This window comes from Sardina pilchardus, chromosome 23 (assembly GCF_963854185.1).
Source record: "Sardina pilchardus chromosome 23, fSarPil1.1, whole genome shotgun sequence".
NCBI lineage: Eukaryota > Metazoa > Chordata > Actinopteri > Clupeiformes > Clupeidae > Sardina > Sardina pilchardus.
The window spans coordinates 25,388,064-25,416,054 of record NC_085016.1 but is presented as its reverse complement, the minus strand read 5'-3'; the positions used below and the strand labels follow the sequence as shown (position 1 = coordinate 25,416,054).

At 45.3% G+C, this 27,991-nt stretch overlaps 1 protein-coding gene across 3 annotated transcripts in view; it reads right to left on the bottom strand.

The window, feature by feature from the left end:
- adarb1a (adenosine deaminase RNA specific B1a) overlaps positions 1 to 27,528 on the bottom strand; it is a 75,327-nt gene extending 47,799 nt beyond the window's left edge. For 2 of the 3 annotated variants that reach the window (XM_062528216.1, XM_062528218.1), the window contains exon 1: positions 27,274 to 27,528. The gene's annotated coding sequence lies outside the window, so the exon portion shown is untranslated. Of the gene's footprint in view, positions 1 to 11,330; positions 11,423 to 27,273 lie in introns of those variants that run through there. The other variant, XM_062528217.1, reaches the window with a different exon arrangement.
- Positions 27,529 to 27,991: the final 463 nt, after the last annotated feature.

Genomic DNA, 27,991 nt, shown 5'->3' with positions numbered 1-27,991 from the left:
CCAGAATCATTACCCAAAATGAGAAACATGCACGCCCGCACGCACGCACGCGCACACACACACACACACACACACAAACACACACACACACACAGACGCGGAGGGAGAAATAACAAGGGGAAACCATGCTTTCAGACAAAATATTAGCAAGTGTGCCCAATATGTGATGAGGACTTTAATTTATTTATTTTTCGATTCTCAAAGCTTACAAGTGGATAATTATAGCTGAATCTCTTCATCATCATCATTACTCCTGTGGAGGAAAAGCTGTGCTTTGTATAATGCAGCAGAGAGAACTACCCATGCCAGCCAGCAGAGATAGGGACTCAAGCCATCCAACACACACACACACACAGGAAAAGATGAAGCGAAAGTGCATTTCCGAATGTGTTTGGCTAATTGGTACTTTCTGAAGCAGAGGACTAAGACATCTAATGTAATGAGATGATAAATATATGGAAAGAAGGGGAATGCAAATGTTCTGATAATGCTCTGCCAGTGCAGATTGTCTGTCTCCATAGAGAGTCTGTGTGCACAATGCATATTAATGACAGAGTACACTCAATTTACATATACAGTTGAAATGCACTCTCAACACTTACATAAGACAGAACTTACATTATATATTGTAACACACACATAACTGATGGTACAGTCATGTAATTGGTGTATATTTTTTAAGTTGATGTATAGATAAGTATTTTTTTCCCTCAAGCAATGTTTCTGGACTGACCAAGGGTCCAGGTTGCCATGGTGACCTCTCGAGCCCAGGCTAATCAGGTCGGCTCAGTCGGACGGCGGGTGATGCCCGCTTTGAGGGGGCACCAGCGAGCGCAAGCCGACATGCTGCCAACCCCAACTGGCCTCATGGCTGCTGAGTCACCCCTCATGACCCTCCCACAACAGCGGCGCTAGCTCAGGGAGAGGGCAGTAGCAAGGGACCTCCAGTGACAATGGCACTGGCTAAAGAGCTGGTTTGCACATGCATACATACACACACAGACACACACACACACACAGACACACACACACACACACACACACACACACACACACACACACACACACACACACACACACACACACACACACACACACACACACACACACACACACACACACACACACACACAAACGAAAAACAGAAGCACACAAACAAACACACAACTTTTCTGCACTTTCCACATTTTCTCACACACTGGAGTGTGTGTCTTGCTTAATATTGGTATGTGTGTACATCATTGGCAGTGACTTCCTTCACAGGTCATTTTCAATGGCACTGCTCTAAAATAGTGCACAGCACATGTATCTGCATGTTTGCTCTATATTAAAGGCAACATCTCTAATTTGTTAAGTATTCATTACAGTTCTCATATCTCAGAACCAGGTGATGTCAAATATGAGGTCAAGGATGAGTTGGTTAAATGTGCTGAAAATTGGTTTCCAAAAAAACGCTTTAGAGATCATTTTCCACACTTAATTAAAATTCCTTTGCAAGCACCGGCCAAAGGGAGGTGAACTAACTCAAATTAAAGTCACTGTGCAAGAAAGTTCAGTGTCTGTTCTATTCACAATGGAGAAAATATTATTCCAATCACAAGGGAGAAAATATTATACAGTTTATGGATAATTGTTATGGTACTGACTGTTTATGTAATCATCGGCATACCAGGTGTGGCTATTAAGTGAGACTTTTATTAGAAGTATATTTGAGTTTAATAGTATAGAAAGATTTCGGTAACACTTTACTTGACGGGTTCATTCATAACACATTCATAACAGCTGTCATGAACTGCACATGAAGCATTCATGACTGTTTCATGAAACATGACTCAACATTCATACCAACCCTTTCATGAATGTGGAAGACAAAACTTTAAAAACTTGTCAAAATAAAAGTCCAACAATCGCGAAGCAGCATTGCTGTCTTTTTTGTTTTAGCCAACCTGCTCATGTCACATCTTAGTCAACGGGAAAGTCCAGTGTCCAGGAGAATTTTGTTTTTTGTTTGTCTGTTTGTGTATTTTATGATAGTTATGCATTCTTCAGAGGTTACTGTCTACACCAATGACTGTATATATAGATAAAACAGGAATGTCCAACTATTCAGAGGTCCAGAGATGGTCAGTAGTTCACTTCTCAGTATGATGAATACTTCACAACTAGTAAAGTGACATTTGAAGTAGACTTCATAAAATATGCATGAGATGTTTACAAACGCTGGAGAGGATTCATAATACCCTGTATATGGATTACTAGATTGTTGGACTTTTATTTTGACAAGTTTTCGTCGTTTTGTCTTCCACATTCATGAAAGTGTTGGTATGAATGTTGAGTCATGTTTCATGAAACAGTCATGAATGCTTCATGTGCAGTTCATGACAGCTGTTATGAATGTGTTATGAATGAACCCGTCAAGTAAAGTGTTACCAAGATTTCTTCATTACAAATGATTGCCAGAGCTCATTATTTAATAACCACACCTCACATGACATCTAGTATGATAAGCTTACGGCATGGTTATAACAGCCTTAAGAGGCAGGGTTGAAATAGGGTGTTCGTGTATTTGCTAGAACGGGTGTGTGAATACAAATAAAAACCGACCTTGTTGCCTTCAGAAAAGCATGAAGCGCAACCTGGGCCTTTGCTGATGTTTTTGTGCCATCTCAATCAGTGAAAGAGAGAGAGAGAGAGAGAGAGAGAGAAAGGGAGAAAAGGAGAAAGAGATAAAGGGAGAGGGAGAGAGAGAGAATCTAAAGCAAGACAAAACAAAAGAAAGCAACAGGGAACAAAACACCCTCTGAATTTCACTACGTGAACCATGTTCATCTGTGAAAAAGTATGTTTCTGTATGAGTTAGGGATGCAACGGTACAGTTTTGCCACGGTTCGGTTTGTATCACGGTTTTTGGGCCACGGTAACGGTTCGGTTTCAATATATCAATATTATCTTGGCTCTAGCATACAGGAGGCTATATTTGCCTTTTCTATTTCAAATCAACAATGTGCTTCTACTTACACTTGCAGAGAAAATATTAAATGCATAGCCTGACACAGATGAAGCAGAATCACAAAAATGTATTAAAAGAAAAGAACACCATCATTGCCTTCTGTCATAAACAGGCAATGTTATCCATAGTGCAGTGCAGCATAAAGTAATGTGTAGTTATTTATTTAATAAACTCACTGTTCTTCACACATTTAAAGAAAATACTTAACTGTTATACACCCTCAAAAAAGTAGTGAACAATTCTGAAAATCTTCTCAAAATAATTGGTGAGGTAGTATTATGTGTAGTTTCAAATGGATATTTGATTTGGGAGTGCCTGCCCTGTCCTCTTTTATGAACGTAAAAAATGTAAACATAGACAAAAGTGCAGTGCAGCATTACAAATATTAGAACAATGAAATGAACATTATTGCAACCTGTTGTCAGGGGGGGCAATATTCCGAGAAGAAAGTGGCAAATTTGCCACTTCACAAAGTGTCTGTTTCCCCTGTGTCTCCTGTCGTGTGTGTGTGCGTGTGTGTGCGAGAGAGTTGTGTGATTGACGAGTGGACGAGCGATTGACTGATTTAGCAGTGAGTTTATTGTTTTTCGAGTGGACACCTCCCGCTGCCCGTAGCCTAGCATGTACAACGTCAGGAAAATAAATGACCCGAGTTTGGAATGACATGTCAGCCTCCCCATCTCCTATAACCTCCCATCCCTACAATATTTTCCAGTAAACTATCAAAAAGAGAATACACTCAGCTGTGTCGGCGTCACGCTTTCTTAGGCTACTCTAGCGCGAGCAATCAACGCAGGGCAGAAACCACCGGTTACACTGTTACACACAGACTTTATAATGTGGCAAATTTTCGACCTTCTAAAGTGGCAAATTTGCGTCTTTACAAAGTATATAAACGTGGCCCTAATACGCCGTCGTATTCGTTGTGTCTTTGGGAATTATAGGAATATTGTTGTCGAAAGGCTGCAGCAATGGATGGTTGGGTTTTCGGTGGCAAACTAACTCTCCGTGCTGCTCCACTTAAGGTTACAGCCGGGTGATGAAGGCGCAAGTGGGCCGACATGTTGGATGTGTTATCTTTATTAGGTGATCGTTGTGAAGCAGTGCTTGCAATGCACACTGTGCTTTGTTTACTGACGGTCTTTTTGCCTTGTTCGTGGGCTACTTCAAATGTCGCCATGATCATGCAGCCGCCGGTAAAGTTTGTTCCTTCTCACATGACTCCTTCATTTGCATTTCAACGCGCTTATTGGCTCTTGGGAAATTCAGTAAAATTCGGATTGGTTGTTGCAAGGTTGACGAGAGGCAAGCTGAACAGTCAGAGAAAACGCATCCCCCGGGTCCTAAGCACTCCTCTCTATCGCTCCCAGGCTACGCGCGCGCAATAACCTTGTATTAAATAAAAAGTTTAATGTCGCGTATACCGAAATATTGCGGTTTAGGTGAGTCTATTGAACCGAACAGGCCAAACCGAACGGTTCAATAAATTATTGAAAACCGTTGCATCCCTAGTATGAGTGTATGTGTGCATATGTGTGTGTGTGTGTGTGTGTGTGTGTGTGTGTGTGTGTGTGTGTGTGTGTGTGTGTGTGTGTGCGTGTGTGTGCGTGTGCGTGTGTAATTAGCAGAACAAGCGTGAAGGCCCTGGGTAGTCATCCACACACACTTCTTTGTGTGTCCTGAGCTTTTAAGATAACAATGATCGCCTTTGATCATCCTTGTCTTTTAAACTTCCAAAGATGCTTTGAGCGCGAGCAATCGACTGAGCAGCCGAGGGATTGACTCCCAGCGAGGAGAAGGCTCCCCTCAGATAATCTGCAGCTGCCTTTAAATATTTCATCGTAATGCTGTCCAACATCCCTCTCTTTGTGCACTGCACAAAAAAGAAGAGAGAAGGCTGCTCGCTCCTCACAATGGCAAACACAAGTTTGAACGTGTCATCTTGCTATCACAAACAAAAGCGGATACAAATGCTAAAGATGAGCGAGAGGTTGTTTACTGATTACACAATGGAGTATCAAGTGCACAGATTTGTTGCTTCTTGTCACAGGAAGCATCAAATATTTTCAGTTTTGAAAAACAACAGTAAACATCACATGTTCCATTCAGACTGAGACAAGGAGGGATCTGAAGAGATAAGAGAGAGAGAGAGAGAGAGAGAGAGAGAGAGAGAGAGAGGTCCTTATAATTGCTTTGGAAGCTAAAACGGTGTTCCACAGGAGTGGTTACGAGGTTTGCTGGTAACGGAACCCAAGCACAATGGCTCAAAACAACTTGGCACAACGCTGCAAGCGCATTCAAAGCATGAATCACTGCCAGCATTGACTTTCTGACAGCTTGTGATGAAGCTCTCAGCAACCTGTCAGTTTAGAAGGGCTGAAGGATCTCCTCGACATCCCTAGAAAACGTACGAAAACAGACTCAGCCACAAATCTAACAGGACCACTCTGACAATCCTTCAGCGGGAGTATTGACAACAGCTCTAAAAATACACATAAAAGACCAACCAGTATACGGCCATTTAGCCATTGACTGGTTAGTCAGCCAGGAGTGTCCCGCAGACAGTAGTGCAATGCAATCAGGCAGCTTTCAGAGACTTGCAGTGGGTGTGCATGGGACTGCTACTGTTGATCAGGATTTGAATGTGAATCATCACACATGACTGAGAGAAGTAAACATTACGCAACGCAGGTGGGGAGTGCTGAGCTCACAGAACAAACAAGCATGCGAGTTTATAAGGGTTTTGTAAGGCTTCTCTCTCTCGCCCTCACACACACGGCTGATCCAGGAACAGGGACATCTCTCCGAGCCCTGTGCTGCATCTCTGGACTCAGAGGACAGTAAGTGTGTCAAAGACTGTAAAGGAAGATTTGTGAACATAACCCACTCAAGTCATCTTGTTACTTAGGCTGAGTGAAGATATGTGACCATTTACTTGACATTTACATATTGACATAACTTCACCCAGTTAAAGCTACAAGAAGACTGGACTAACAGGGTGATGGTGTAAGACTATCAACAGGAGCCTCTGTGCAGAGGCAGAGGCAGAGGTGGAGCAAGGTAGTGCGAATGGTAAGAACGGTAAACATGTGAGGGGACCGCTACGGAATGACGAGTGTGAGAACCAGTGGATTTGAGGTTGGTAGGTGTGTGTGGAGGTCCGCATCTGAACCAGAATCAGATATTGTCTCCATGCAGGGACCTCTCCATAGGAGAAGAGATGGAGATCAGAATGAGAGCATCATGGAATCAGAGAGGCTCAGTCCTGAACCAGGTCAAGTCAAGAGCGAGAAGACAAAGAGGAACAAGAGGGAGAGGAGGGAGAACAACAGCGACAGCTATGAAAATAAAACAACAACAAAAAAAACACATTAAAAATAACGACACAACAACACAGCATCATCATCTTTCCTGGCCATCAGAGGCAAGTCCAGTCAAGCCATGAGTCCCCTCAGGTCTGCCTGGTATTTCAGCTCTTAGAATAGCACTGACAAGTCACGGCTCGAGGATAGGAACAACACACACGCAAACACACACACACACACACACACACACACGCACAGGACAGGAACAACAAACACACACGTACACACGCACGGGAGTGTACAATTCCATTTCCATCTCCTGCCCACTCACTATATGAATATAGAATAAAATATACATGTTTACACACATCCGTGCTGTATATCACAAATCATCCTCAGACACAGAACAGCTCCAAAAGACACATAATAAATCCTAATGGGTGTAGGCACAAACAGCACCAAGCGTAATCCCTGTAGCTTAATAGAACTACAGTCTGGAGGGGATTCTCTTAACCCATTACAGAGGCAGTGGTGCCTGGAAGCAAAATCTGCATTTGTAGGCCTAGAGATACGGTCCAGCTCCTCACACTCTCCCCAACTGACCGATAGCTTTAAAAGTGTACAGTCAGCATGGACGTTTCCATTACTCATGAGTGTATGGCATACTGCATGACAAAATGAAATCTGTCATAGCTGTCACTGGATAAATGTATATCTCCTCAATGGATAATACACATTCATCATCAGTGATCGAACTGATTAAGCATTCAAGATGTTTTTGTCTCCCTAATGGCACGGTTCTAAACTGTGAAGTCCTATGAAAACAAGAGGCCTGCGGCATCCTCTCCTCCCCTCCCCTCTTCTCTCCTCCCCTCCTCTCCTCTCCTCTGCTCCCCTCCCCACTTCTCCTCTCCTCTCCTCTCCTCCCATCCCCTCCCCTCCTCTCCCCTCCCCACTTCTCCTCTCCTCTCCTCTCCTCCCATCCCCTCCCCTCCTCTCCCCGCTCCTCTCCTCTCCTCTGCTCTCCTCTCCTCTCCTCTCCTCTCCTCTCCTCTCCTCTCCTCTCCTCTCCTCTGCTCCCCTCCCCACTTCTCCTCTCCTCTCCTCTCCTCCCCTCCTCTCCTCTCTTCTCCCCTCCCCTCCTCTCCTCTCCTCTCCTCTCCCCTCCTCTCCCCTCCTCTCCTCTGCTCCCCTCCCCACTTCTCCTCTCCTCTCCTCCACACAGCTGAGCAGTGAGATGTGCGTTGGTGCGGTGCGGTGCGGGGCGGGGCCAGACACTGTGATGCTCTAAGTAGGTTACAGTAGCCCACAACGGCGCAGCTCACACTGCTGTAGCAGCAGCAGCAGCAGCACAGCAGAGGGTCCAGCACATCAATACACTGCACAGTGTGCGCTCACACACACACACACACACACACCGTACTGTAAGTTAAAATGTGCACAAACTGCATAAGGCATTATATGTCCAGCATATTGTACATAAAGAGCACATGTACAATGTACAACACACACACACACACACACACACACACACACACACACACACACACACACACACACGGTAAGTTACAATGTACACAAACTGCACAAGGCACAATATCCAGCATATTATACATAAAGAGCACACGTACAACACATGCACGCACGCGCACGCGCTCACAAGCACACAAGCACACACACACACACACACCACACAGAATTTAAGATTCAAGATAACTTTATTACATCTCATTATAGTTGTATAAGCGTAAAAAAGACAGAGGGAGAGAAAGAGTACCCACCCACTGTGCACCCAGCAGTGTACATCCCCAAGTCTCACACACACACACACACACACACACACACACACACACACACAGTCAGTGAGGGAAAAGAACAGTAAGAAAGAGACAGGAAGACGGAGAGCAAGAACAAGAACAAGACAAGGCTACAGAAGTAGAGAGAGAGAGAGCGCCTGCAGCACTACTTTAAGTATTAAAGTCTAATGTAATAGAGTGGACCGTGGCTTGCCATTCCCCTCAGCCTCCATGCGTCTGGCTCGTGGACAGTTTGGGGTCAGTCTCACTTAATTAGAAGTGGAGAGGGAAATGACCAGCGGTTTAGGAGGGTCACGACTTGGGATTTTGGAGCGCGAGAGCGAGATTAATTAGCATGCAGAGATCTAAGCTGATCTTTCCAGTTCATAAATGTGCCATAAAGACCTAGAGATCCATTTGGACTTGCAAATGTCAAAGTAGCATCTTCATCAAACCAGCCCATTCTGGATCTGCTAAAATAAGGAACCTACATTTGCAGCAGAAATACTCTGTGCTTGCAAGCATGTCTGCAGCTAAATGAATGCTGTTGGTCTACTGCTATTGTTGCCTGAAGGCAATAAGCCGTTGAACATCTGGCTCGTTATTAAATCACTCTCACATCATCTTCCTTCTATCTGCAGTCTGTTTGACTAAAGACGGATGCTAACACTGCCAGCTCCTATATAGAACAGGTAAACTACAACTCCCATCATACACCAGTTACCCAGTGCATCTGCTGGTATAGCACATGTCCAGTGTTGGGCCGCGGGTCATGCCAGGTGGAGTGAGTGGTACCCAGTCAGCAGAGTCAGAGGCACATCTGGCACCACTGCAGGTGGCACCAGGCTTGACTGGCGCACGCGCACACACACACACACACACACACACACACACACACACACACACGCTAATGGCACAACCCGCCAGGGCCACTGGTGTGGTGATGAAGAGTGTGTGTATTTGTGTGTGTGTGTGTGTGTGTGTGTGTGTGTGTGTGTGTGCGCGCTGTCCTCCATGTGACCCCTGTGCAGAGTGACCATCACGACACGACACGACACGACACGTCAGGTCACGCAACACAACGCACACTCAGCGCGTGACCTGGATGAGCTCTCGCCCCGTCCCCTCTCCTCCCGCCGCGCTCAACCGGCTCCGACTCGTCACCCCTCGAGAGAGCGCGCCGGGGCTCCAGTTTTAGCTCCCGCGCACGTGAAGCCACATCCTCACATCCTCACTGGCTCACTCACTCACTCACGCACACTGGAGGGACTGCTCTGTGCATGCGGGGAGGTGCAGACTGATAGAGATCTGAAGCAGAGCGGGGGAGCAGCGGTGGGTGGGGGTGGGGGGTGGGGGGGTATGCTGATCTCAACAGCGCGTGCACATAACAGAAGACTCAGCCTCAATTTGACCTGAAAGATTACCAGAGAAAAGAGCGCTCCGTAAAGAGCTTTATTTGTACATTCATGTGTGTGCTATGTGAGGACTGAATACGGAACAGCAATAGAGTCAAGAACATCTCCATATCCTTAGAACTCACTATTCATCCATCGTGGTGTGCACACATACTCAGCTGATTAAATGCTCACTTGCTGAAACCATGCTGCATTCTGGGAGGACATACAGAGTGATGGAGGGACTGCTCTGACCTCACCCTTAAGTTGAGTTGAATCACTGTTTTCTACACCAAGTGAGAGTGTCATGGAACTATTGGATCTTGAATGTTTTTACGTGACTGGAACGAGTCCGAGAACTTATTCTGTTCAAAAGACTACAAAGATGGCGTCTAGCGTTATTAATACAAACCTGTGATTTACCAGGATCTGCCACCTCTGCGTGTGAATGTGTGTGTGGGTGTGCGTGAACGAGATGAAAATGTTGACTTAAGGGTTCTGTTTGTCTATGAAATTAACACAGCATGATACACAAACACTGACTGAAACCAGAGAGAATAACAGCCCATTCTTTAAAGAGTATCACTATCTACAGTAATAGGCCTGTGACAGCCTTGACAAACCAGACCAAGACATGACAAACCAGGTCAGGCTGGAAGGAGAGCACTGCAAGGACGAACAGATGATATTTATCTTATTCTGTGACAAACATATCCTTCCGTTCCTTTATAAATATACCACACTTTTGTAGAGCACGGCAGCAGTGAAACGGAGAAGCACAAAAACTCAACAAGGACCGAGCAATTGACATGTCATGTCCGCGTCATGTAGTCTGCAGAGTCAATAACAAGCGTGGCCAACAAAACAAACTGTGTGTCACAGAAAGGCTATTTCCATGTAAGTCAACACACACATACTGTACAAAAAAATACGCAGGCGCCAATAAAGTGGGCCAAATCAATGTCTTTCTGACTGCACATCGATACATTACTCAAGCTCATTAACGCTGACTGAGAAGAGCTCAAGGATATGAAGGTCAAACCCGAAGTGGACTAAAATTACAGCCCAAATGAACAGCTTGCTTCTTTGAGCAAAACTGCTAATTCTACTGAAATCTCTACAGCGCTAAAACATTACCCAGCCTATTAATAAATGGTTAATAAAGAACTGCATGTTCATTTTACAATTATTTGACCAAAGAACTGGACTCTATGACAAGGTCACCAAAAAGACTTATCTCCATAATAAAAAGACATATGCAATTTCTCCCTATCTTTAAACACTGTGTGTGCTTGTCTGTGTGCGCGCGTGTGTGTGTGTATGTGTGTGTGTGTATGTGTGTGTGTGTGTGTGTGTGTGTGGACTATGAAAACATGATTCATAGCTCTTTCAAGATAAATAATATTCATGCAGAGGAAATTATGAACACAAAGGAAACGCCTGCGGGAAGCCCATTGCGCTCTTGGTTGGGAAGAACATGATAAAACGCTGTTTGGGTTTTCAGCGGCTCCATGGTTCAGTGAACACGGAGAATGCCCGTCTTTCACGACACAAATAGCATTTGGCCCTCTACAAAGAATATCTGTTATTCTCTCGGGGCAGCACTATGAATAATATTTGTCACCAATGCCAGCCTCTGTTCTTGCACGGCGATAAACCAACCTCTCTGACCGCGCACCGAAAATTTTGAACACACTTCGACTAAATCTTATCTTACTGTGTTAAAAAAAAACAATACGAGGACAAACACTTTGTTGATATTAGTGGACTTATTTTCGCAACACAGGAGATGGATCTGCGGAGTGAAGTTTGGTTATTTGCCCACCTCTGCTGGGTTGAGATGCTCTTCCTGTCAATAGGAACACAGGACCAGTCTCTCAGGTCAAAACATCCTGTTCTTAGCTGAACACTCTTTATCTGTAAACAAATGACAAAACGCCCAGCCAAAAGTTAAAAGGAATATATTCAAGCCTATAAACTATAATGATCCATGGCTGATGTGCAGCTAATATGACTGCCAACACTGTGTCTACCCATTGGAATCCACTTATAGACAAGCATAGTACAAAACTACATGCCATGAAAAACAGCACATCAAATCTATCATCGTTTACGGAAACAGACACAACCACATAGCCACGGAATACACAATTACTGTCTAGCAAAGCAAATCATTTCATGACTCATTTAATCTTTTCTGATTGTGAATTTGGCTTCAGCATGGATGTTCACTTTATTTTGCTCTGAGAAAAAAATAAATAAAGTAAAACATGAGGTAGCCAATCTAGAGGTTCGGATTCATCATATTAGCTGACCCGTCCACTGCGCTTGTGATCAATATCTAATTAAGAGCCATTAGGTCAGGCGGTGACAAATTGCCCCGGGGCCCTTCCATTTCCCAGCAATACGCTCGTTTTTATTTCCAACACTCTAAGTTCACTCAGCTGCTGGGTCACTCAAGGACAACGCTGAGAGCCATGCCCTTGTGTTCTGAGAAAGATAGTGGTGACTGTGCATTCAATAATAATTACGACATGATCCAATAGCACTGCACTTGTGTGTGAAATATTATATACACACACCAAAGTTAAAGTGCTGGATACATCCATGCTCACTGCAAACTAGGACCATGAAATCCCTTACCTCATGTACCCCCTGTATAGGCACAATTTCAAATCTCAAATATTACACATACCGGTACATGGATACATAATTATTGTGCTGGATGGACATGGATTTACAATACTGTATTGTGCTTCACGCCAAATTTACTTTCATTTATTTAACCAACCCATAATAAGGAAATGTATAATTTCTGTCTGTACAGTACAGTACATTGTCTTTCGATTCAATTTATTCTATTCTACTCTATTCTATTCTATTCTATTCTATTCTGTTCTATATTCCCTGGGCACCTATCCCTGTGTGAGTGTTTATTGTGAATGATAAGAGCTGGAGCACAGAGACTTAGAGGGCGGCCGTGCTACTCTGACCAAACGCTCCTCAACCGCTCCAACTCCCGCTACCACCACGCCCGCATGGCCATCCATAATTAAGACCCCCTGACCAAAAATCACAACACAATTACAATTACAAAAAAAATACACACACACACAAGAAAGTCTTATTCCCAAAACTACACACACGCACACATCATAACCTAGAGCGTCTTTTGTATCTTTTCTAACAAAGACACAGATGGGATGTAATCACCTGTTTTGACAACGCATTGCAGATCTTTGCTCCAAAATACAGACAGTGAAACATCTGCTGAAAATTACAACACTAAAAGGCCGTCCTCGAAAATGACTACATTACAGAGCACAGAAGCACAAATCACCCAATTACAAAACAAACAAGCTCATTTGGAAACAAAGCATGTCTGCCAACTGGCCTGAATTGAACTGAATCTACTGCTACTGCACTGAACTGAATTTCACTGAACTTAACTTGACACCAAACCGCACTGAAGCACAATTGACTAAACTGAATCAGTCTGAAGTGAACTGCAGGGCTTAAAGCGATACAAATGTTACATTTATATGCTGCTGTCTCATTGGCTATTTTCAAATCTTAATTAAACATCTAAACATCTAAACATCTGAACATCTGAATTCAGACACAGTGCCTGAACACTTTAAGCCCTGGAGCTGCCTCTAACTGCACTGAACTGAATTTTACTCAACTCATCCCGGCACATAACTAAATTGAACTGAATCACACTTCAATGAACTGACTCACTGGTCTGAACTGAACTGACTCTTACTAAAATTCTTTCCACAAACTCCTACAGTGTCCCACCAGCCCTGGCCTGGACACGAGGCTGACCAAGAGTAAATGCATGGCGGGAGTGTGAGCTTGTTATTATAATGTTTACAGTCCCTGGGATAGCAACACATTCTTCCAGAGCAGCATGTCCTACCTAATTCTCCTAAATCTCCTGTTTAATTTCTGCACCGAGAGGGAGAGCAATGCGAGAAGCAGGTGTTGAAACTGACGTAGTTTAGAGGCCCCCTGGGAGGCCAGCAGTTCATCACGGAGGTCCTGTTCTGTTTGTTAAAGCATCCCTCATCCCGAATGGAGGAGACACCAGGGCACCTCTAAAAGTGCTGCCCGAACACACACACACACACACACACACACACACACACACACACACACACACACACACACACACACACACACACACACACACACACACACACACACACACACACACACACACAGCAGCAGCAGGGGTAAAGCAATGTTAGAGACGGCTGAGTGCATTACACATACACAGATTTTGTTTACAAACCCTCATCTTCTCCACTTCACAAATTGCATCAGATACTCGTGTATCTGCTGTAAAAACACGACGCCGATCTGAGGCTCCATTAGGGTGTAATTAATGGGAGTGGCGTGATGCGTGAGCGTGTGCGTGTGCATGCGCATTAGTATGGCAGAGGACGGGGTCACGGCGGGCCCAGGAGCGCAGCAGAGCAGGCCACTGTACGGAGGAGCAATTACCTCCACAAGAGCCCGCTCCTCCTTGGCAGCGGCGGAGGCTTGCGTGACACAGCGAGACTGCAAAGGACCACGGGAAGGAGACTGTGTGTGTGTGTGTGTGTGACGTGCGTGTGTGTGTGTCAGTGAGTGGGGCTGATGCAACTTTCCTATGTTGGTGGGGGGTTGGTGTGTGTATATGTCTGTGTGTGTGTGTGTGTGTGTGTGTGTGTGTGTGTGTGTGAGTGTGTGTGTCTGTGTGTGTGTGTGTGTGTGTGTGTGTGTGTGTATGTGTGAGAGGAGAGAAAGTGCACCAGGCCACTTTGTCACGGCCCGTCTCCCCGAATCATTCCCTGGGTTCCTGCAGCGTCCCAGGCGCGGGCCGCGATGAGCACTATTGGGCCCCGGCAGGGTTCTGGCATCAGAACAAGTCAGCGGGTCGGTCCGGTTTTTAACAAACGCCAAAAAAAAGAGAGACAAAAAAAAAAAAACTCCCAGTAAGCCCTGAGTCACAGCATTTCTCCAGCCGCGGTGTGACAGCTTTTCAATTTTTCTCTCTCTACTCCAGCTGAGGCTGATCCGTCTCCGCCGACCTACTCCCTCGCCGGCCTCTCTAGCCAATGGGGAGAGAGAACACACGTGCCGCTTGCGCATCGCTTTGGCTCGGTGACGAATCGCTAATTTCTCGTGTAACATTTTCAGCCCCATGTCTGGGGCTCCCGAACGCATGTGCGCGCACGCCGTGGAGGGGCCCGCGGGGGCCTGGGCCCCGCGGAGAGAGCGGATGTAAAAGGTCCGTCTGCTGATGTAACCTCGCTAGCTGTCTGCACGGCTCTGGGGCTCTGGGGCTCTGCGGAGCGGAGGGGGAATGCCAAATGGCAGAGGTGCTCAGCGAGTCCCCTGGGCCACGGGACAACGCTGGAGAGAGCTGGCAGAGTAGCGACATGAGCACTCTAAACCATGACCTTCATCTCCTGCCTCCACACTAGCCTCACATATCTACCTGCACACGCACCAGGGAGATGGGGGGGAATAGTGAATTAGTTGAGATGAGAAAACACAAAGCACAAACATAGTGAGGACAAAAGGAAGAATGTTTTTGTGAGCTTCCGCACAGTTTTATGGTTTTCCCAGCCAGACACATAACAGAGTAATACTTCCCGCTCTGTTACAAGATGCAGGCATGAAACTGCTAACGGCAATAACTAAATCATTTGAGGATTAAATAACGCCATTGAATTAAGTTACTTAAACACAAATAAGCTAACCCAACCCAACTAAACCGACAAACCAGCCTCTGAGAGGTGAATAGCTTTGTTTGTATCGTTGAGTAGCTAGCCACCTGACACTCAGATGTGGTGCAGATCTTAAGATTAACTCCCCTTTGTCTCGCCACATCATGGAAAGGGACTCTTCCTGTCGAACACACAGACAGGCCCTGGGAAAGATCTGACAAAGGAACAATGTTCCTCGATGAAAGAACCCTTACCTCAAGAATTCCATATGGAATCTCGGAACTGTAGAAGGTATGAGTGTTTTTTTTATGGGTGGGTGCGCCGAGTGCTCCTATACAGCTGGCCTTGATGACAGAGGCGATAGCAATGCTCTGTGTAGCATACCACGGCCGCTAAAACATCACGTCGTCACCTGTTTGCCTTTAAACTACATCCTCCAGGGAGCCGTCAGGGTAAAATAAGGCTGTATGGGTGTACGTACGTGATGCAATTCTTTGAGCTCATGAACTACGGTGACTGAAAGTCTAAAAATAAACATGTCCATTGTTCCCCAACTCCATAAGTGAGCACAACGCTCCCTTGTTTTGCATTTTCAATTAAAACTAAAAATAACAGAGTGCCACACCGGCAACCCGCTAGACGCCCCTTCCACAGCCAGACACCCATGAAGCCCAGAGTCCCGCAAACAGGCATGTAGCACCAGGCTGGAGACTAGTGTTGTTTTTGGCGGCCTGTTTTGGTTTTAGTTTTAGTCTAGTCTTTGTGTCAAGCTGTCATTTTAGTTTTTATCAGTTTTAGTCACGTTCATACTCTTTTAGTCTAGTCAAGTTTTAGTCGACTAAAAGTATGAGCATTTTAGTCATATTTTCGTCTAGTTTTAGTTGACGAAAACTAATGACTTTTAGTCTTGTATTTTAGCATCTTTTTATTAATGCAATTCTATTTTAAGGGGTTGTTCCTCCATAGACTGGGTAAGACTGTTTTTAGTGGCAGGCACTATAGCACCAGCGAACTCTGAAACTATAGGACTGGATGAAATGTGCAGATAACGGTCTCCACTGATAAATATCACACTGGCTAACCTGGAAATGAGGTCTTATGTCCAAAATTCTGAACTACCCCTTTAATAGGAAATGATACATTTTGGTTAATTTTCATGGATTAAAAAATTACAAATATTACAGGTTACATAGGCACTGAACATTGACAGTGGAATCAGGTATGTTACACAGAGTTTGGTCTCCCCCTGTCACCATGAAAGGACTATTTGGAATATTCTGTAGACCTGCTGTTCCTTTTCTGAGAACAATTTAACTTAAGATCAAGTTGTCCTTAGGTTATTGAATGCTGTAAATGTGGATGCTATTTCACCATTAACTAGGTAGCCTAAGCGTGGTTACGCACAATTGTCATCTTAATGCAGTGTTTTGTAGCCTATAAAACGCATTTCACGTTCATCACTCAGTTTTGGTAGGCTACAGGCCTATGCCTTGAGTGGTCGCTGCCCCTTTAAATGCGTGGGACTTTAAATTACGTTTTAACTCCATGCTGATTTTGTTGATGAACAGCACCGTCTTTGATTCAGTTTTTCTACCGTTTAAATAAACGACACACGCGCACTTGTGTGGTTGGTAAGGAATTGTTTTCAATAGTTTTCTTGCAATTCCCACACAACATTAGATAGCCTACTAAGCCAAGGTTCCATTAAAAATGTGTCTATGATTAGAACTTTGTTGCTGATCGGTGGAATAATGTTATTATTGTAGGCTAGGCCTATATGACAGCGCCAGCATCAGCTGGACAGAAGCTTAGGCTACACACTAATCAAATCTGCAGTTGCCTGTTAACATTTTCATCTGAATTAGATCTACATGCGGAGGTGAGATAGTAGCCTAGTGCAAAGTTGAACTGAGAGAGTTGCCAATCTAACGGACTGAACGTAGCCTATATTTCTTAGCTTATATTAGCGATAACGATAGGCTATACATACCGCTCCTTTGCTACATGATCAAATATGATCAGATGAGTGACAGAAGCACCGGATATGACCAACAGGCCCACGCGAGAAACGCTGGTCCTCTGGTATGATAATCAGACCATGCAACCTGATGCGCCCCTACAGGCCTATGCCTTGAGTGGTCGCTGCCCCTTTAAATGCGTGGGACTTTAAATTACGTTTTAACTCCATGCTGATTTTGTTGATGAACAGCACCGTCTTTGATTCGGTTCCTCATCCCGGAGGAACTATGGTGCTTTCGGGGCTGCAGAGCTGGACTCAAAGTGAAGTCGAGGCGACGGGAGATACGGGAGAAGAAGTGGAGATTTAAGCCCGCAGTTCCGTCAATGGTGATGGGAAACGTGAACTCACTGGCCAACAAAACTGACGAACTGGCTTCCCTGGTAAGAAATCAGAAACTATACAGGGAATGTAGTTCAATATGTCTCACGGAGACGTGGTTGACTAGCTCCATCCCTACTGCTAACGTTGAGCTACCTGGCTTTAGCGTGGCCCGTTTGGACAGAGACAATAAACTTTCTGGCAAGAAGAAGGGCGGTGGACTGGTGATTTACAGTAACGACAGATGGTGCAACCCCGGTCATGTTACAGTTAAAGAAACTGCATGTTGTAAGGATGTGGAGTTAATAGCAGTGAGCCTTCGACCGTATTACTTGCCGAGGGAATTCACGCATGCCATTGTTGTCTGTGTTTACGTCCCACCACGAGCCCTACCGGACGTAGCGTGTGACATCATTCACTCTACAATCGCAAGACTCCAAACTCAGCACACAGATGCTTTCTTTGCGATCTCTGGAGACTTTAACCACATAACACTGGATTCTACCCTCACAAATTTCTACCAGTTTGTTGATTGCCCGACTAGGAAAAACAGGACAATAGACCTCATGTATGCAAACGTGAGGGATGCATACAGCGCCACCCCCCTTCCCCCCCTCGGAAAATCAGATCACAACCTTGTTCACCTGCAACCAATGTACATACCTAAAGTGCAGAGGCTACCATGTGACACACGCACTTTCAGGAAGTGGACCCCAGGAGCAGATGAGGCTTTGAGAGACTGTTTTGAGTCCACTGACTGGAATGTACTACAGAATGGTGATTTGGAGGAGGCCACACATTGCATGACTGACTACCTGAACTTCTGTATGGATGTTGTTGTTCCCACAAGAACTGTGCGCTGCTTTCCAAACAACAAGCCTTGGATAACCAGCAATGTCAAGGCCCTTCTAAATAGGAAAAAGATGGCGTTCAAAGAGGGGAACCAGGCAGAGCTGAGGCAAGTGCAGGGGGAGCTCAAAGTCAGGCTGAAAGAGGCCAAGGAGGATTACAGGAAGAAGGTAGAACAGAAGCTGCAGGAGAACAACATGAAGGAGGTCTGGGATGGAATGAAGACCATCACTGGACTTAGGAAAAGCAGCAGCTCTGTGGAGGGCGATCTGGACAGGGCAAACCAGCTAAACCAGTTCTACAATAGGTTTGATTGCCCTGCTTCAGTGGACAATGGTCGTCCATCATCACCATCACCAGCACCATCAACTGCTACAGTGGACAATGGTCGTCCACCATCACCATCACCATCACCATCACTAGCACCATCAACTACGGACACTGCTCTTGCTGGCTTAACTGCCCAACTCACACCTCCCCCCTCACCCCCAGTGCAGCACGTCCCCTCCTCCCCTACCCCCCAGAGTGACCAATGCCTTGGTAACTCCTCACCCCCTCCCCTCCCCTCCCCCCTCATCATAACGGCAGATCAAGTTAGAGGACAGCTGAAGAAACTCCATCCCAGGAAAGCAGCCGGACCTGACGGACTGTGTCCAAGACTGCTCAAGGCCTGTGCTGCTGAACTGGGAGAGCCACTGGAGCATATCTTCAACCAAAGTCTACGTCTCGGGAAAGTCCCAACACTGTGGAAGACATCATGTCTTATCCCCGTCCCCAAGAAACCACATCCACGTGAGCTGAATGACTTCAGGCCAGTTGCTCTCACATCACACCTGATGAAGACCCTGGAGAGACTGGTTCTGGGGATACTTAGGCCACAGGTGCGCCATGCACTAGATCCGTTACAGTTTGCATACCAGGAGAAAGTGGGCGTCGACGATGCAATCTCCTACCTCCTACACAGGACACACTCTCACCTGGACAAGGGGAAAAGTGCTGTGAGAATCATGTTCTTTGACTTCTCTAGTGCTTTTAACACCATCCAACCCCCCAGATTGAGTGACAAGCTCCTGCAGATGGGTGTGGATGCTCATCTAGTATCCTGGATTGCAGACTACCTGACAGAGCGGCCACAGTTTGTCAGACTGAAGGACTGCCTCTCCAACACTGTAATCAGCAGCACAGGTGCACCACAGGGAACGGTGCTCTATCCAGTCCTGTTCACCCTGTACACGTCCGACTTCTGCTACAACACGGAGTCATGTCACATGCAGAAGTTTTCAGACGATACTGCAATTGTGGGATGTATCAGGGATAGGGTTGCAAAATTCCGGGAATTTTCAAAGTTGGAAACTTTCCATGGGAATTAACGGGAATATACGGGAATATACGGGAATAAATGGGAATTAATGGGAATAAACTGGAAATTTTGTATTTGGCAAGTTAGTATGTAACAGAGACCTTAATGTAGTTGGAAAAAACCCCATCTTTCAGCATAATGTTAGTTAAAACACCCTGATTTCATGCAAATTCAGTTGAATTTCTACCCTGCATACACGTCAATTACATGCACACAACAATCAACATAGGCTACTAGACATATAAGAAACCTAATTTTCCCGGTGAAAACGTCATTCCAAACGTTATCTCATGTGGGAATAACTGGTGGGAAGCTGGGGGAAGTTTGCGAACAGAGTCGCCCAGTTCTTGGCGTGTCATCACTGTTGTCCTCATACAGTCATTGTTGATTGTTGATTGTTGATTTGCTTTTTAATCTTCCTGTTTACATTGTACTGTATGTTGTGTGTGGTGTCTTAAGCTGCTGGGACCTTGAATTTCCCCTTGGGGATCAATAAAGTATCTATCTATCTATCTATCTATCTATCTACTGGAGACTGAGACTAAGAGCTTGTGCACAACACAAAGGTGCCGACGCACGGCCAGATGTATGTATCTCACCAGAGAAATGAATCCAAGAAATGGGCATTTAACAGCAACACCACTGAAATCTTACAGGACACACAGACGACTGAAAATTAACACACATGGAAACTCATACTGTACACATCAAATTACACACAATATATACTGGTGATTCAGTGCATATTTATATAAATCAAATCACATTAACCTTGGTCATGAGTAGATCCATAACAAGGTACAGTACAGTATTGTGTTGTTGTGACTAGAGTCTTCATTTCGTGAGACATTATCAAAAAATCATCTTTGTTCAGAGCAAAGAAATGTGAATATTTGTGTAATGTAAATAACACACTTTAAATAACCCTCCATAAAAAGAAACAATAATCAAATTGACTGTGACCACAATACAGGTCTTTGTACTATTTGTAATAACATCTGGAATAATTGGTCACATTTATATCTGTAAACTAAAATACTAAACATTGCCTGGTGTTTTTACAATTAAACAACTGAGGCAGGAAAACCTGCCACCGCTGCTTTTATTCATTATAAATATTTATCTGGATCTAACTTTGGAGGAGTGTGCTTTAATTCCCTCCTTGAGCTACACCCTGTTCTCTTCTTTGGCCTCCACTCGACTTCTTGTTAGGTGCCGTACGCTTCAGTAACAGCAGTTCATGTTTTCATTCACTGCCTGCTCATTCTCACTCAGGCTGATGAGCTCTGTGAAACTGGCGGCTCAAAAGTCAACGTCCACGCAGTGATCAAATGGAAAATACGCAGACGATGATCATCGGTGAGTCGGTAATCAGAGTTTTGGGAAAAAAAAGAAAAGGGTGAAGACAGTTTGATATTTACCTCAGGGTATTACTGGATGACAAAGCCATGTGAAGAAAATAACCACAGTGAAATGACTGTGTGCACTGGGACCTAAACAAGCACATGAGTAATGATCAGACAGAGTGACGACAACACTGCGAGACCCCAAAGCAGGCAGCTGCTAAGTAAACAACGTGAGGGGTGTATCACACACACTCTCACACACACACACACACACACATAAGAGGTGTATGGTTTTAGCAGGCCACTCTGTAAGCCTGTGAGGAATGCTTTATTGCCGCAGTATCCTGTCTGTCTGCCTTGTGTATCCTGGACCGAGCAGTGGAGAACAAACACACCACAGAACAATTCCTGCTTAAGCCGCTGAACCACCTCAATTAGCTTTACACATCCATCCAAGTGTTTTAGCGTAATCATTTCACAGAATTACCATCACATTAGAGATGAACACAAACATTATCTCGGCTATCAGGGGAGACGATGGCTGTGAAAATGCCGTGCCAGTGGTGGGGCATATTTTGGGGGAACACGTATGGCTTCAAATTATGAATTGGTTACATAGATCAAGACAGAGTGGTTTGTCTAACCCTTGTCTGAACACACACATGTGCACTACCTCAATGCAGACTAGGGAAGACTAGGGAGTAGGGAAGGTTGTCCAACTCTGATGCTAAAATTGTAGCTGTCAATATTGTTATTGTTATTGCTTAGTGGTTTCACAACAGAGCTCAATTTTGAATCACCGGCTTCCATTGAGGAACGCTGCCAAAATGTGCCAAAACATTCTGTTTGTCAAAATAAACCAAATGTGTGGACTCTGCCAGTTAATTACATGTGAATGCACAAGGTTTACTCCAAGGATAAAACTAACAATTTCACACACAGGTGTATGCCAATGCACCTGTAGGCATCCTATGCTTTGTTTATGATTCATGAAAGTATTGAAAGCAGTTTGGGTATGACACACACACACACACACACACACACACACACACACACACACACACACACACACACACACACACACACACACAGCCATCACACTCACATAGACAGGAGTTGATGAGATTTTAACAAAGGGCTGTCAGACTGAAGTCACATCAATTATAAATCCATCAGTGGAGTCATCATCTGAGGACCTGTCTCCCCGCACCGACCCTCTGCTTCACAGCACTTTTCATGCATCATTCATTCGACAGAATTCTTAGCATATGTTTGCCCCCTCACACACACTATGTACGCGCGCGCGCACACACACACATAGACTCACACACACACACTATGCATCTACACACACACACACACACAGACTCACACACAGACACACACACACTATGCATCTTCACACACCCACCCACACCCACACCCACCCAGCCACCCACACACACACACACACACACACACACACACACACACACACACACACACACACACACACACACACACACACACACACACACACACACACACACACACACACACACACACACACACACACACACTCCGACATTAATAAGTGACAGTAGCTGGGTGAGGAGAGAAAGATGTTAAGAGCACTGGGCTCAGCAGCCTCATCATCTTTTTAACTTGAGTTCATGTCATGGACAGGTGACAGCAGACACACACACACACACACACACACACACATTCACACACACACACACACACACACACACACACACACACACACACACACACACACACACACACACACACACACACACACACACACACACACACACACAAGTGTGTTTTGTCAGTGTGTGTGTGTGTGTATTAGTGTGTGTGTGAGAAGGCAAACAGACATGAGAGGAAACCCTGTGTCACAGGGGGTTCTAAAACAGAAGATCTAATTAAAACGTTCTCTCTGAATGAGCACAGAGCAAACGTGCCCGGCGGAACCGGCTCTACCTGTCAGGGGCACCAGCCTCTACACACTGCCAAAATAAAGAAGGGGGGGGGGGGGTTAGCCCAAAAAGTGAGAGTGAAAGAGAGAGAGAGATCAAAAAGTGTGAGAGAAAGAGAGACAGAGAGATAGGCTATGAAAGATACTGAGAAAGTGAGAAAGAAAGTAAGGAAGAGACAAAGGGAAAGTGAAAGAGAAGAAGAAGAAAGAACAGGAAGAAGAAAGAGAGAAAGTTCATGATATAGAATAGAGAAGAAAAAAAGTAGAAAAGTAAAGCAGAGAAAAGAAACATGCCTAAAAGTCACAAAGTCAAACCTCCTTCAAAGTTTTTGAGCTTTCCACAATGCTTTCTGATCCGAGAGCCTCAGCACTGCCGGCAATGGCATAAGCCAGAGGGATCAGAGAGTAGTGGTCAGGGGAGGGAGGCTTGTGCTGACCCCTGCCCCCCCCCCCCCCGTCCGTGTGACAGACAGGACAAGGCTGGCAGCTGACTGAGAGCCCAGCCTTAGAGGAGAACTCAGCACTCTCAGCCATGACAGCTCATCCTTCATCACAGTCACCCAGGAGACACGCGCGAGTCATAGGCGCAACTCGAGTCGTACTGGACTGCCCTCAGTGCTGACCGCGGGCCCGGGGAGTCGGCCGTCTGGCCACAGGAGCTCAGCTGCGACCGCTGCCAGACGGACACAGCGCTGTGAGCCAGTCTCGTAGGTCGACAGTTTGGCTGGAAACTAGAAGGGCACGCAGAGAGCGCAGACCTACACCAAGGTTAAAGTAAAGTTCAATTAAGTTAAGTGAGTGGGAATTAGCAGCTGTATTTAAAATGACAGGGACTCCAAATGTCAGGTTCAGAGACCATGCCGGATATACAGTTTCAGCTGGTGTCACTATTATGGCCACATTATAAATTTTAACCTGTTGAGGAGTGAATTATTTTCCAAGTTCCTTCTAGAATTCAATGCAAACGATCTATAGTTTCAGTGTTCTGTATACAGTCTGTGGGGAAAATCTCGGAGGGTAATTGTCTCATCATAATGCGGAACTCTCAGTTCACCGAACATTCTAATCACATATTTGTGACCGTACCCCTCAACATGCCCTGTCTGCCGATATTCATGTCAGCGAAAGTTATTTTGTGGATATACTCTGTGATTCGGATCAACTCCAAAATCAAATGGATTGTTCCACGGCCATTGCAACACACTAACACCCAATCAGACCAAGTTTTGGGACAATCGGCCAAGTAGGTTTTGCACAATCCTGCTGGCGAACAGACAAACCGAAGTGAAAAACATAGCCGTCTTGGCAGAGGTTTAAAAAAGGCTTAAAGTAGTTACTATTAAGTCCCTTATCTCATTCCACTTCCCTAATGCCACTCTGACAACTGCATGATCCCTTGACCCTTTTTAAAATCCTGTTCCCACTGCTTGTGTGACTCTTGAGTATCAGTGGACATGCATTAGATGTCTAAGAGCCGTCTGAGAGAGCCGTCTCGCTTTAATGACGGCCAGCCAGCCGGCCGTCCGGCCGAAAGGCACAGGGGCCTGGAAGCGACGTCTTGCTGCTCGGGGGTCAGGCTTGGGAGACATTAGCCTGGGCTGTGATGGGATTGACAACGAGCTCGGCCAAATCCCTGCCCCGAGTTCAGACTTACCAATCCCCCTCCTTAATCCCCGCTCTGCTTCTGGGCCCGAGGCTGCCCGACTGACTTCACTCGTTGGCTCGCTCGCGCAACGCCACGGCACAGCGCGCCACACCGCAATGACTCTCTCGTTCGCAGGATCTGGGGCTCTTTCCAACAGCTCAGGCTTTAGCAAAGACACATTAGGCGGATGTCGGAGTCGATGGGAGACCAGGGAGCCCATCAGCTCAGCGAGGAAGACAGACATGTGGAAATGGACATGGAGGGGGAAACGGGGCTGCTGTGATCCGCACGTGCTAACACTAGTATGTTCTTTTCATTCTCGCCTCTGAAACTGTAGACCTACATGTCAGAGTGTGTGTGTGTGTGTGTGTGTGTGTGTGTGTGTGTGTGTGTGTGTGTGTGTGTGTGTGTGTGTACATTTGTGTGTAATTCTTATATTTGAGTGTGACTATGAGCTTTGGCATGTTGGCTTGTTTCATGTCTAGTTGGCTTGTTATGGCTTGCACATACAGTATGAGTGTGTGTCTGTCTGTCTGTCTGTTTGTCTGTCTGTGTCTCTGCGTGTGTGTGTGTGTGTGTGTATGTGTGTCCAGCACACTCAACATCAACATTATAACAACTGTAAAACACACACTATTTTCTCCTTGTCTTGTTCCAGTAGGCTGTGCAAAGAGCGAGCACACTAATGGAAGTGTACAACTGGCCTTCATTCATCCAGCCTCCCTCCCTCCCTCCCTCCCTCTCTCTGCCCCAGCCACGCCGGTCCTCCGGTGGTCTGGCTACGGTTCGCCCAGGTCCACACACCGCCTCCCCTGACACAGGAGCTGTCGCTTCGCATCCGTCACGGGCACTGCTAGAGAGTGCCCCCTTGCCATTTACTAAGCTGGCTGGCCAATCAGGCATCCTCCAGACAGACGGCCAGAGAGGCGGGCGGCCTGGCGAGCAAAGCGCGGTGCCCGTGGACCGCGTATGACTGGGGCACGCAGACGCCTGAGGGCAGTGGGCACCCACGGGAAATGATGATGATTACGATGATTTGGAGATGATTTTAGCTTCCCTCCCAAGTTTCTGTTAGATGCCTATACATTTCTATCTGATGTGATGCTGCTGATTCATAATGGCCTATACCTAATCCGAGATGAATGTGTGACTCTTCCGTGAGGCTCACTTGTTCATAAGGACACTCTAGGCTCATGGAGAAGTGACAAGTGGAGCTGCTCATCCACACCCTGCAAAGTGGACATGTGTCCTGCTCAAGATGCTGAGACAAGGAAGAGATTCACAGCACCTCACCTCTTCTTTATTAAGGACAAATATTAGGAGCATTTTGCTTACATCTAAAATGCACCACCTAAATACATAAACGTTAATTCTATCAGCAGCAATTAAAAGTAAAGACAATAAATACTACGCTATGGTTTATTATGCTCAGGAAACTCTAAAATAATATCAGAAACTTTTGTGTGATTTGTCAAGTCTCCGAAAGCACCATGTTTAAACAAACTGTGTGTGTGTGTGTGTGTGTGTGTGTGTGTGTGTGTGTGTTTATGAACTTAGACCAAGCTACTGACATAAATACTTTTAGCAAGGAGTATTTCAATGCCAGCCAAAAGTGCATCTCTCAAAGTCATTATTCAAAGACCACTGAGATAGACTCACTCCTGGGCGCAGTTTTGAACAACTGTTTCTCAGCATACCAGCAGTTAGCTATGGTCAGATGTATAACTAGTATAATACATTGTTATTACAATACACTAAAATAGTTGTTCCAAGGTAAGCAGTTCATAACTGAGGGAAATGATTCAAGACAATTATGATTTTGTCCACAGACTCAGACCAAATACGTTTTTCAGCACTGAAGAAGAAACGGCTGCAATGTTATGGCATGAAATAGTCTTCATAAAAATATGTTGAGAAAGTCTATGTCATTTGATGAATAAATACATCATAGCAGGTGTTTGGTTTAAGCGCACCGTGCATAAGGAAGCTTTTGGCCGATCTGCGTTAGGCTATAGCCTAGCCTACTTCCTGCACTATTCATTGTTTTGATACGTCGTTGTGTTGAAATTCATTATTGTAGCCTAAATTACAGAACGATTTCACTTTAGGCCTGTCATTATTTGACACATTGGGCGAGCAGCAAGTTTGCCGGCGGAACTGTCTTTTTGCAGCCTATGTGAACCAATGCAAATGAGTGGCGCTCACATGATTTTCTCGCTTGCAGTATAAACCGCGGTAGCCAAGACATCCTAAAAACCCTGCAGACGAGAAATTCTGGATAGCCTACAATATAACGTTATTGCCTAGTATTAGACTAACCAAAATGGTACAGAAGTCGCTATATTGCTATTTGACAGCTGTTGGCGGCACGGATACCCCCTGAACAATGGACCTGCTAAACTGTCACGACCCAACATGAAAGCAGTTTCTATTTGCCGCAAGAAAGTAACCCGAAAAGCTATTATGCTACGAAGCAGAAGCATTCCAGCACGCAGAATCACATGAACGCCTGCTTCATCAAAGACAACAAAATAGCCGTTCACTTACGATTTTGGGTACGTTGATGGAGGCAGCCTCCTTGCGCGAAGCTTGGGCACACGTCGTTGTTGCAACAATGTGTATGCTACATACACGCGCTTGCTTGTTGCCCGATTTTGTCTGTTACTGTTCGGCTGGCTGCAGGACCCAAGGATGAATGGCGCAGAAAACAATAAATCAGTTGTTCCAGTAACAGGGTTAGAATGCAGGCACTGTTATCCACGCTGTGCACGGAAACTATAAAATAAACCATTAATATGATTGGGTAAGAAAGAGTTATAGAGATTTTCCATAGGACGTTGAATGTGTACCGCGAAGTAGGCATGAGCAACTCACGTTCTATTCACCCGATTGGCCAATACTTTTGGGGCGGATACCAAGCTTTAAACACTGATTTGCTTAGAGAGCTTTGACAGGTGAATCGTACTGGTGTATTGGTTAAAATTAAGATCTTCACACATTTATTTCTAATGGCGGAATTTGGCGTGTAGTTATATTTGTGCCGCATGTTGGCATATTGAATTAAATTTAGAACCAGATAGCTGCGCCAGACCAGCTATTTTTTTAAAAAAAAAACTGGCAGTCAAGGCTACTCTTGCTATGCAGCCCTAACATGCATGTAAGGTGCAAATGTCTTCAACCGGATCATATAGGACCAAATATGTCTTCATTGCAATCATCTAATCAGCAATTGAATTGGAATAGGCCTACATTGCCGGGTCTGATC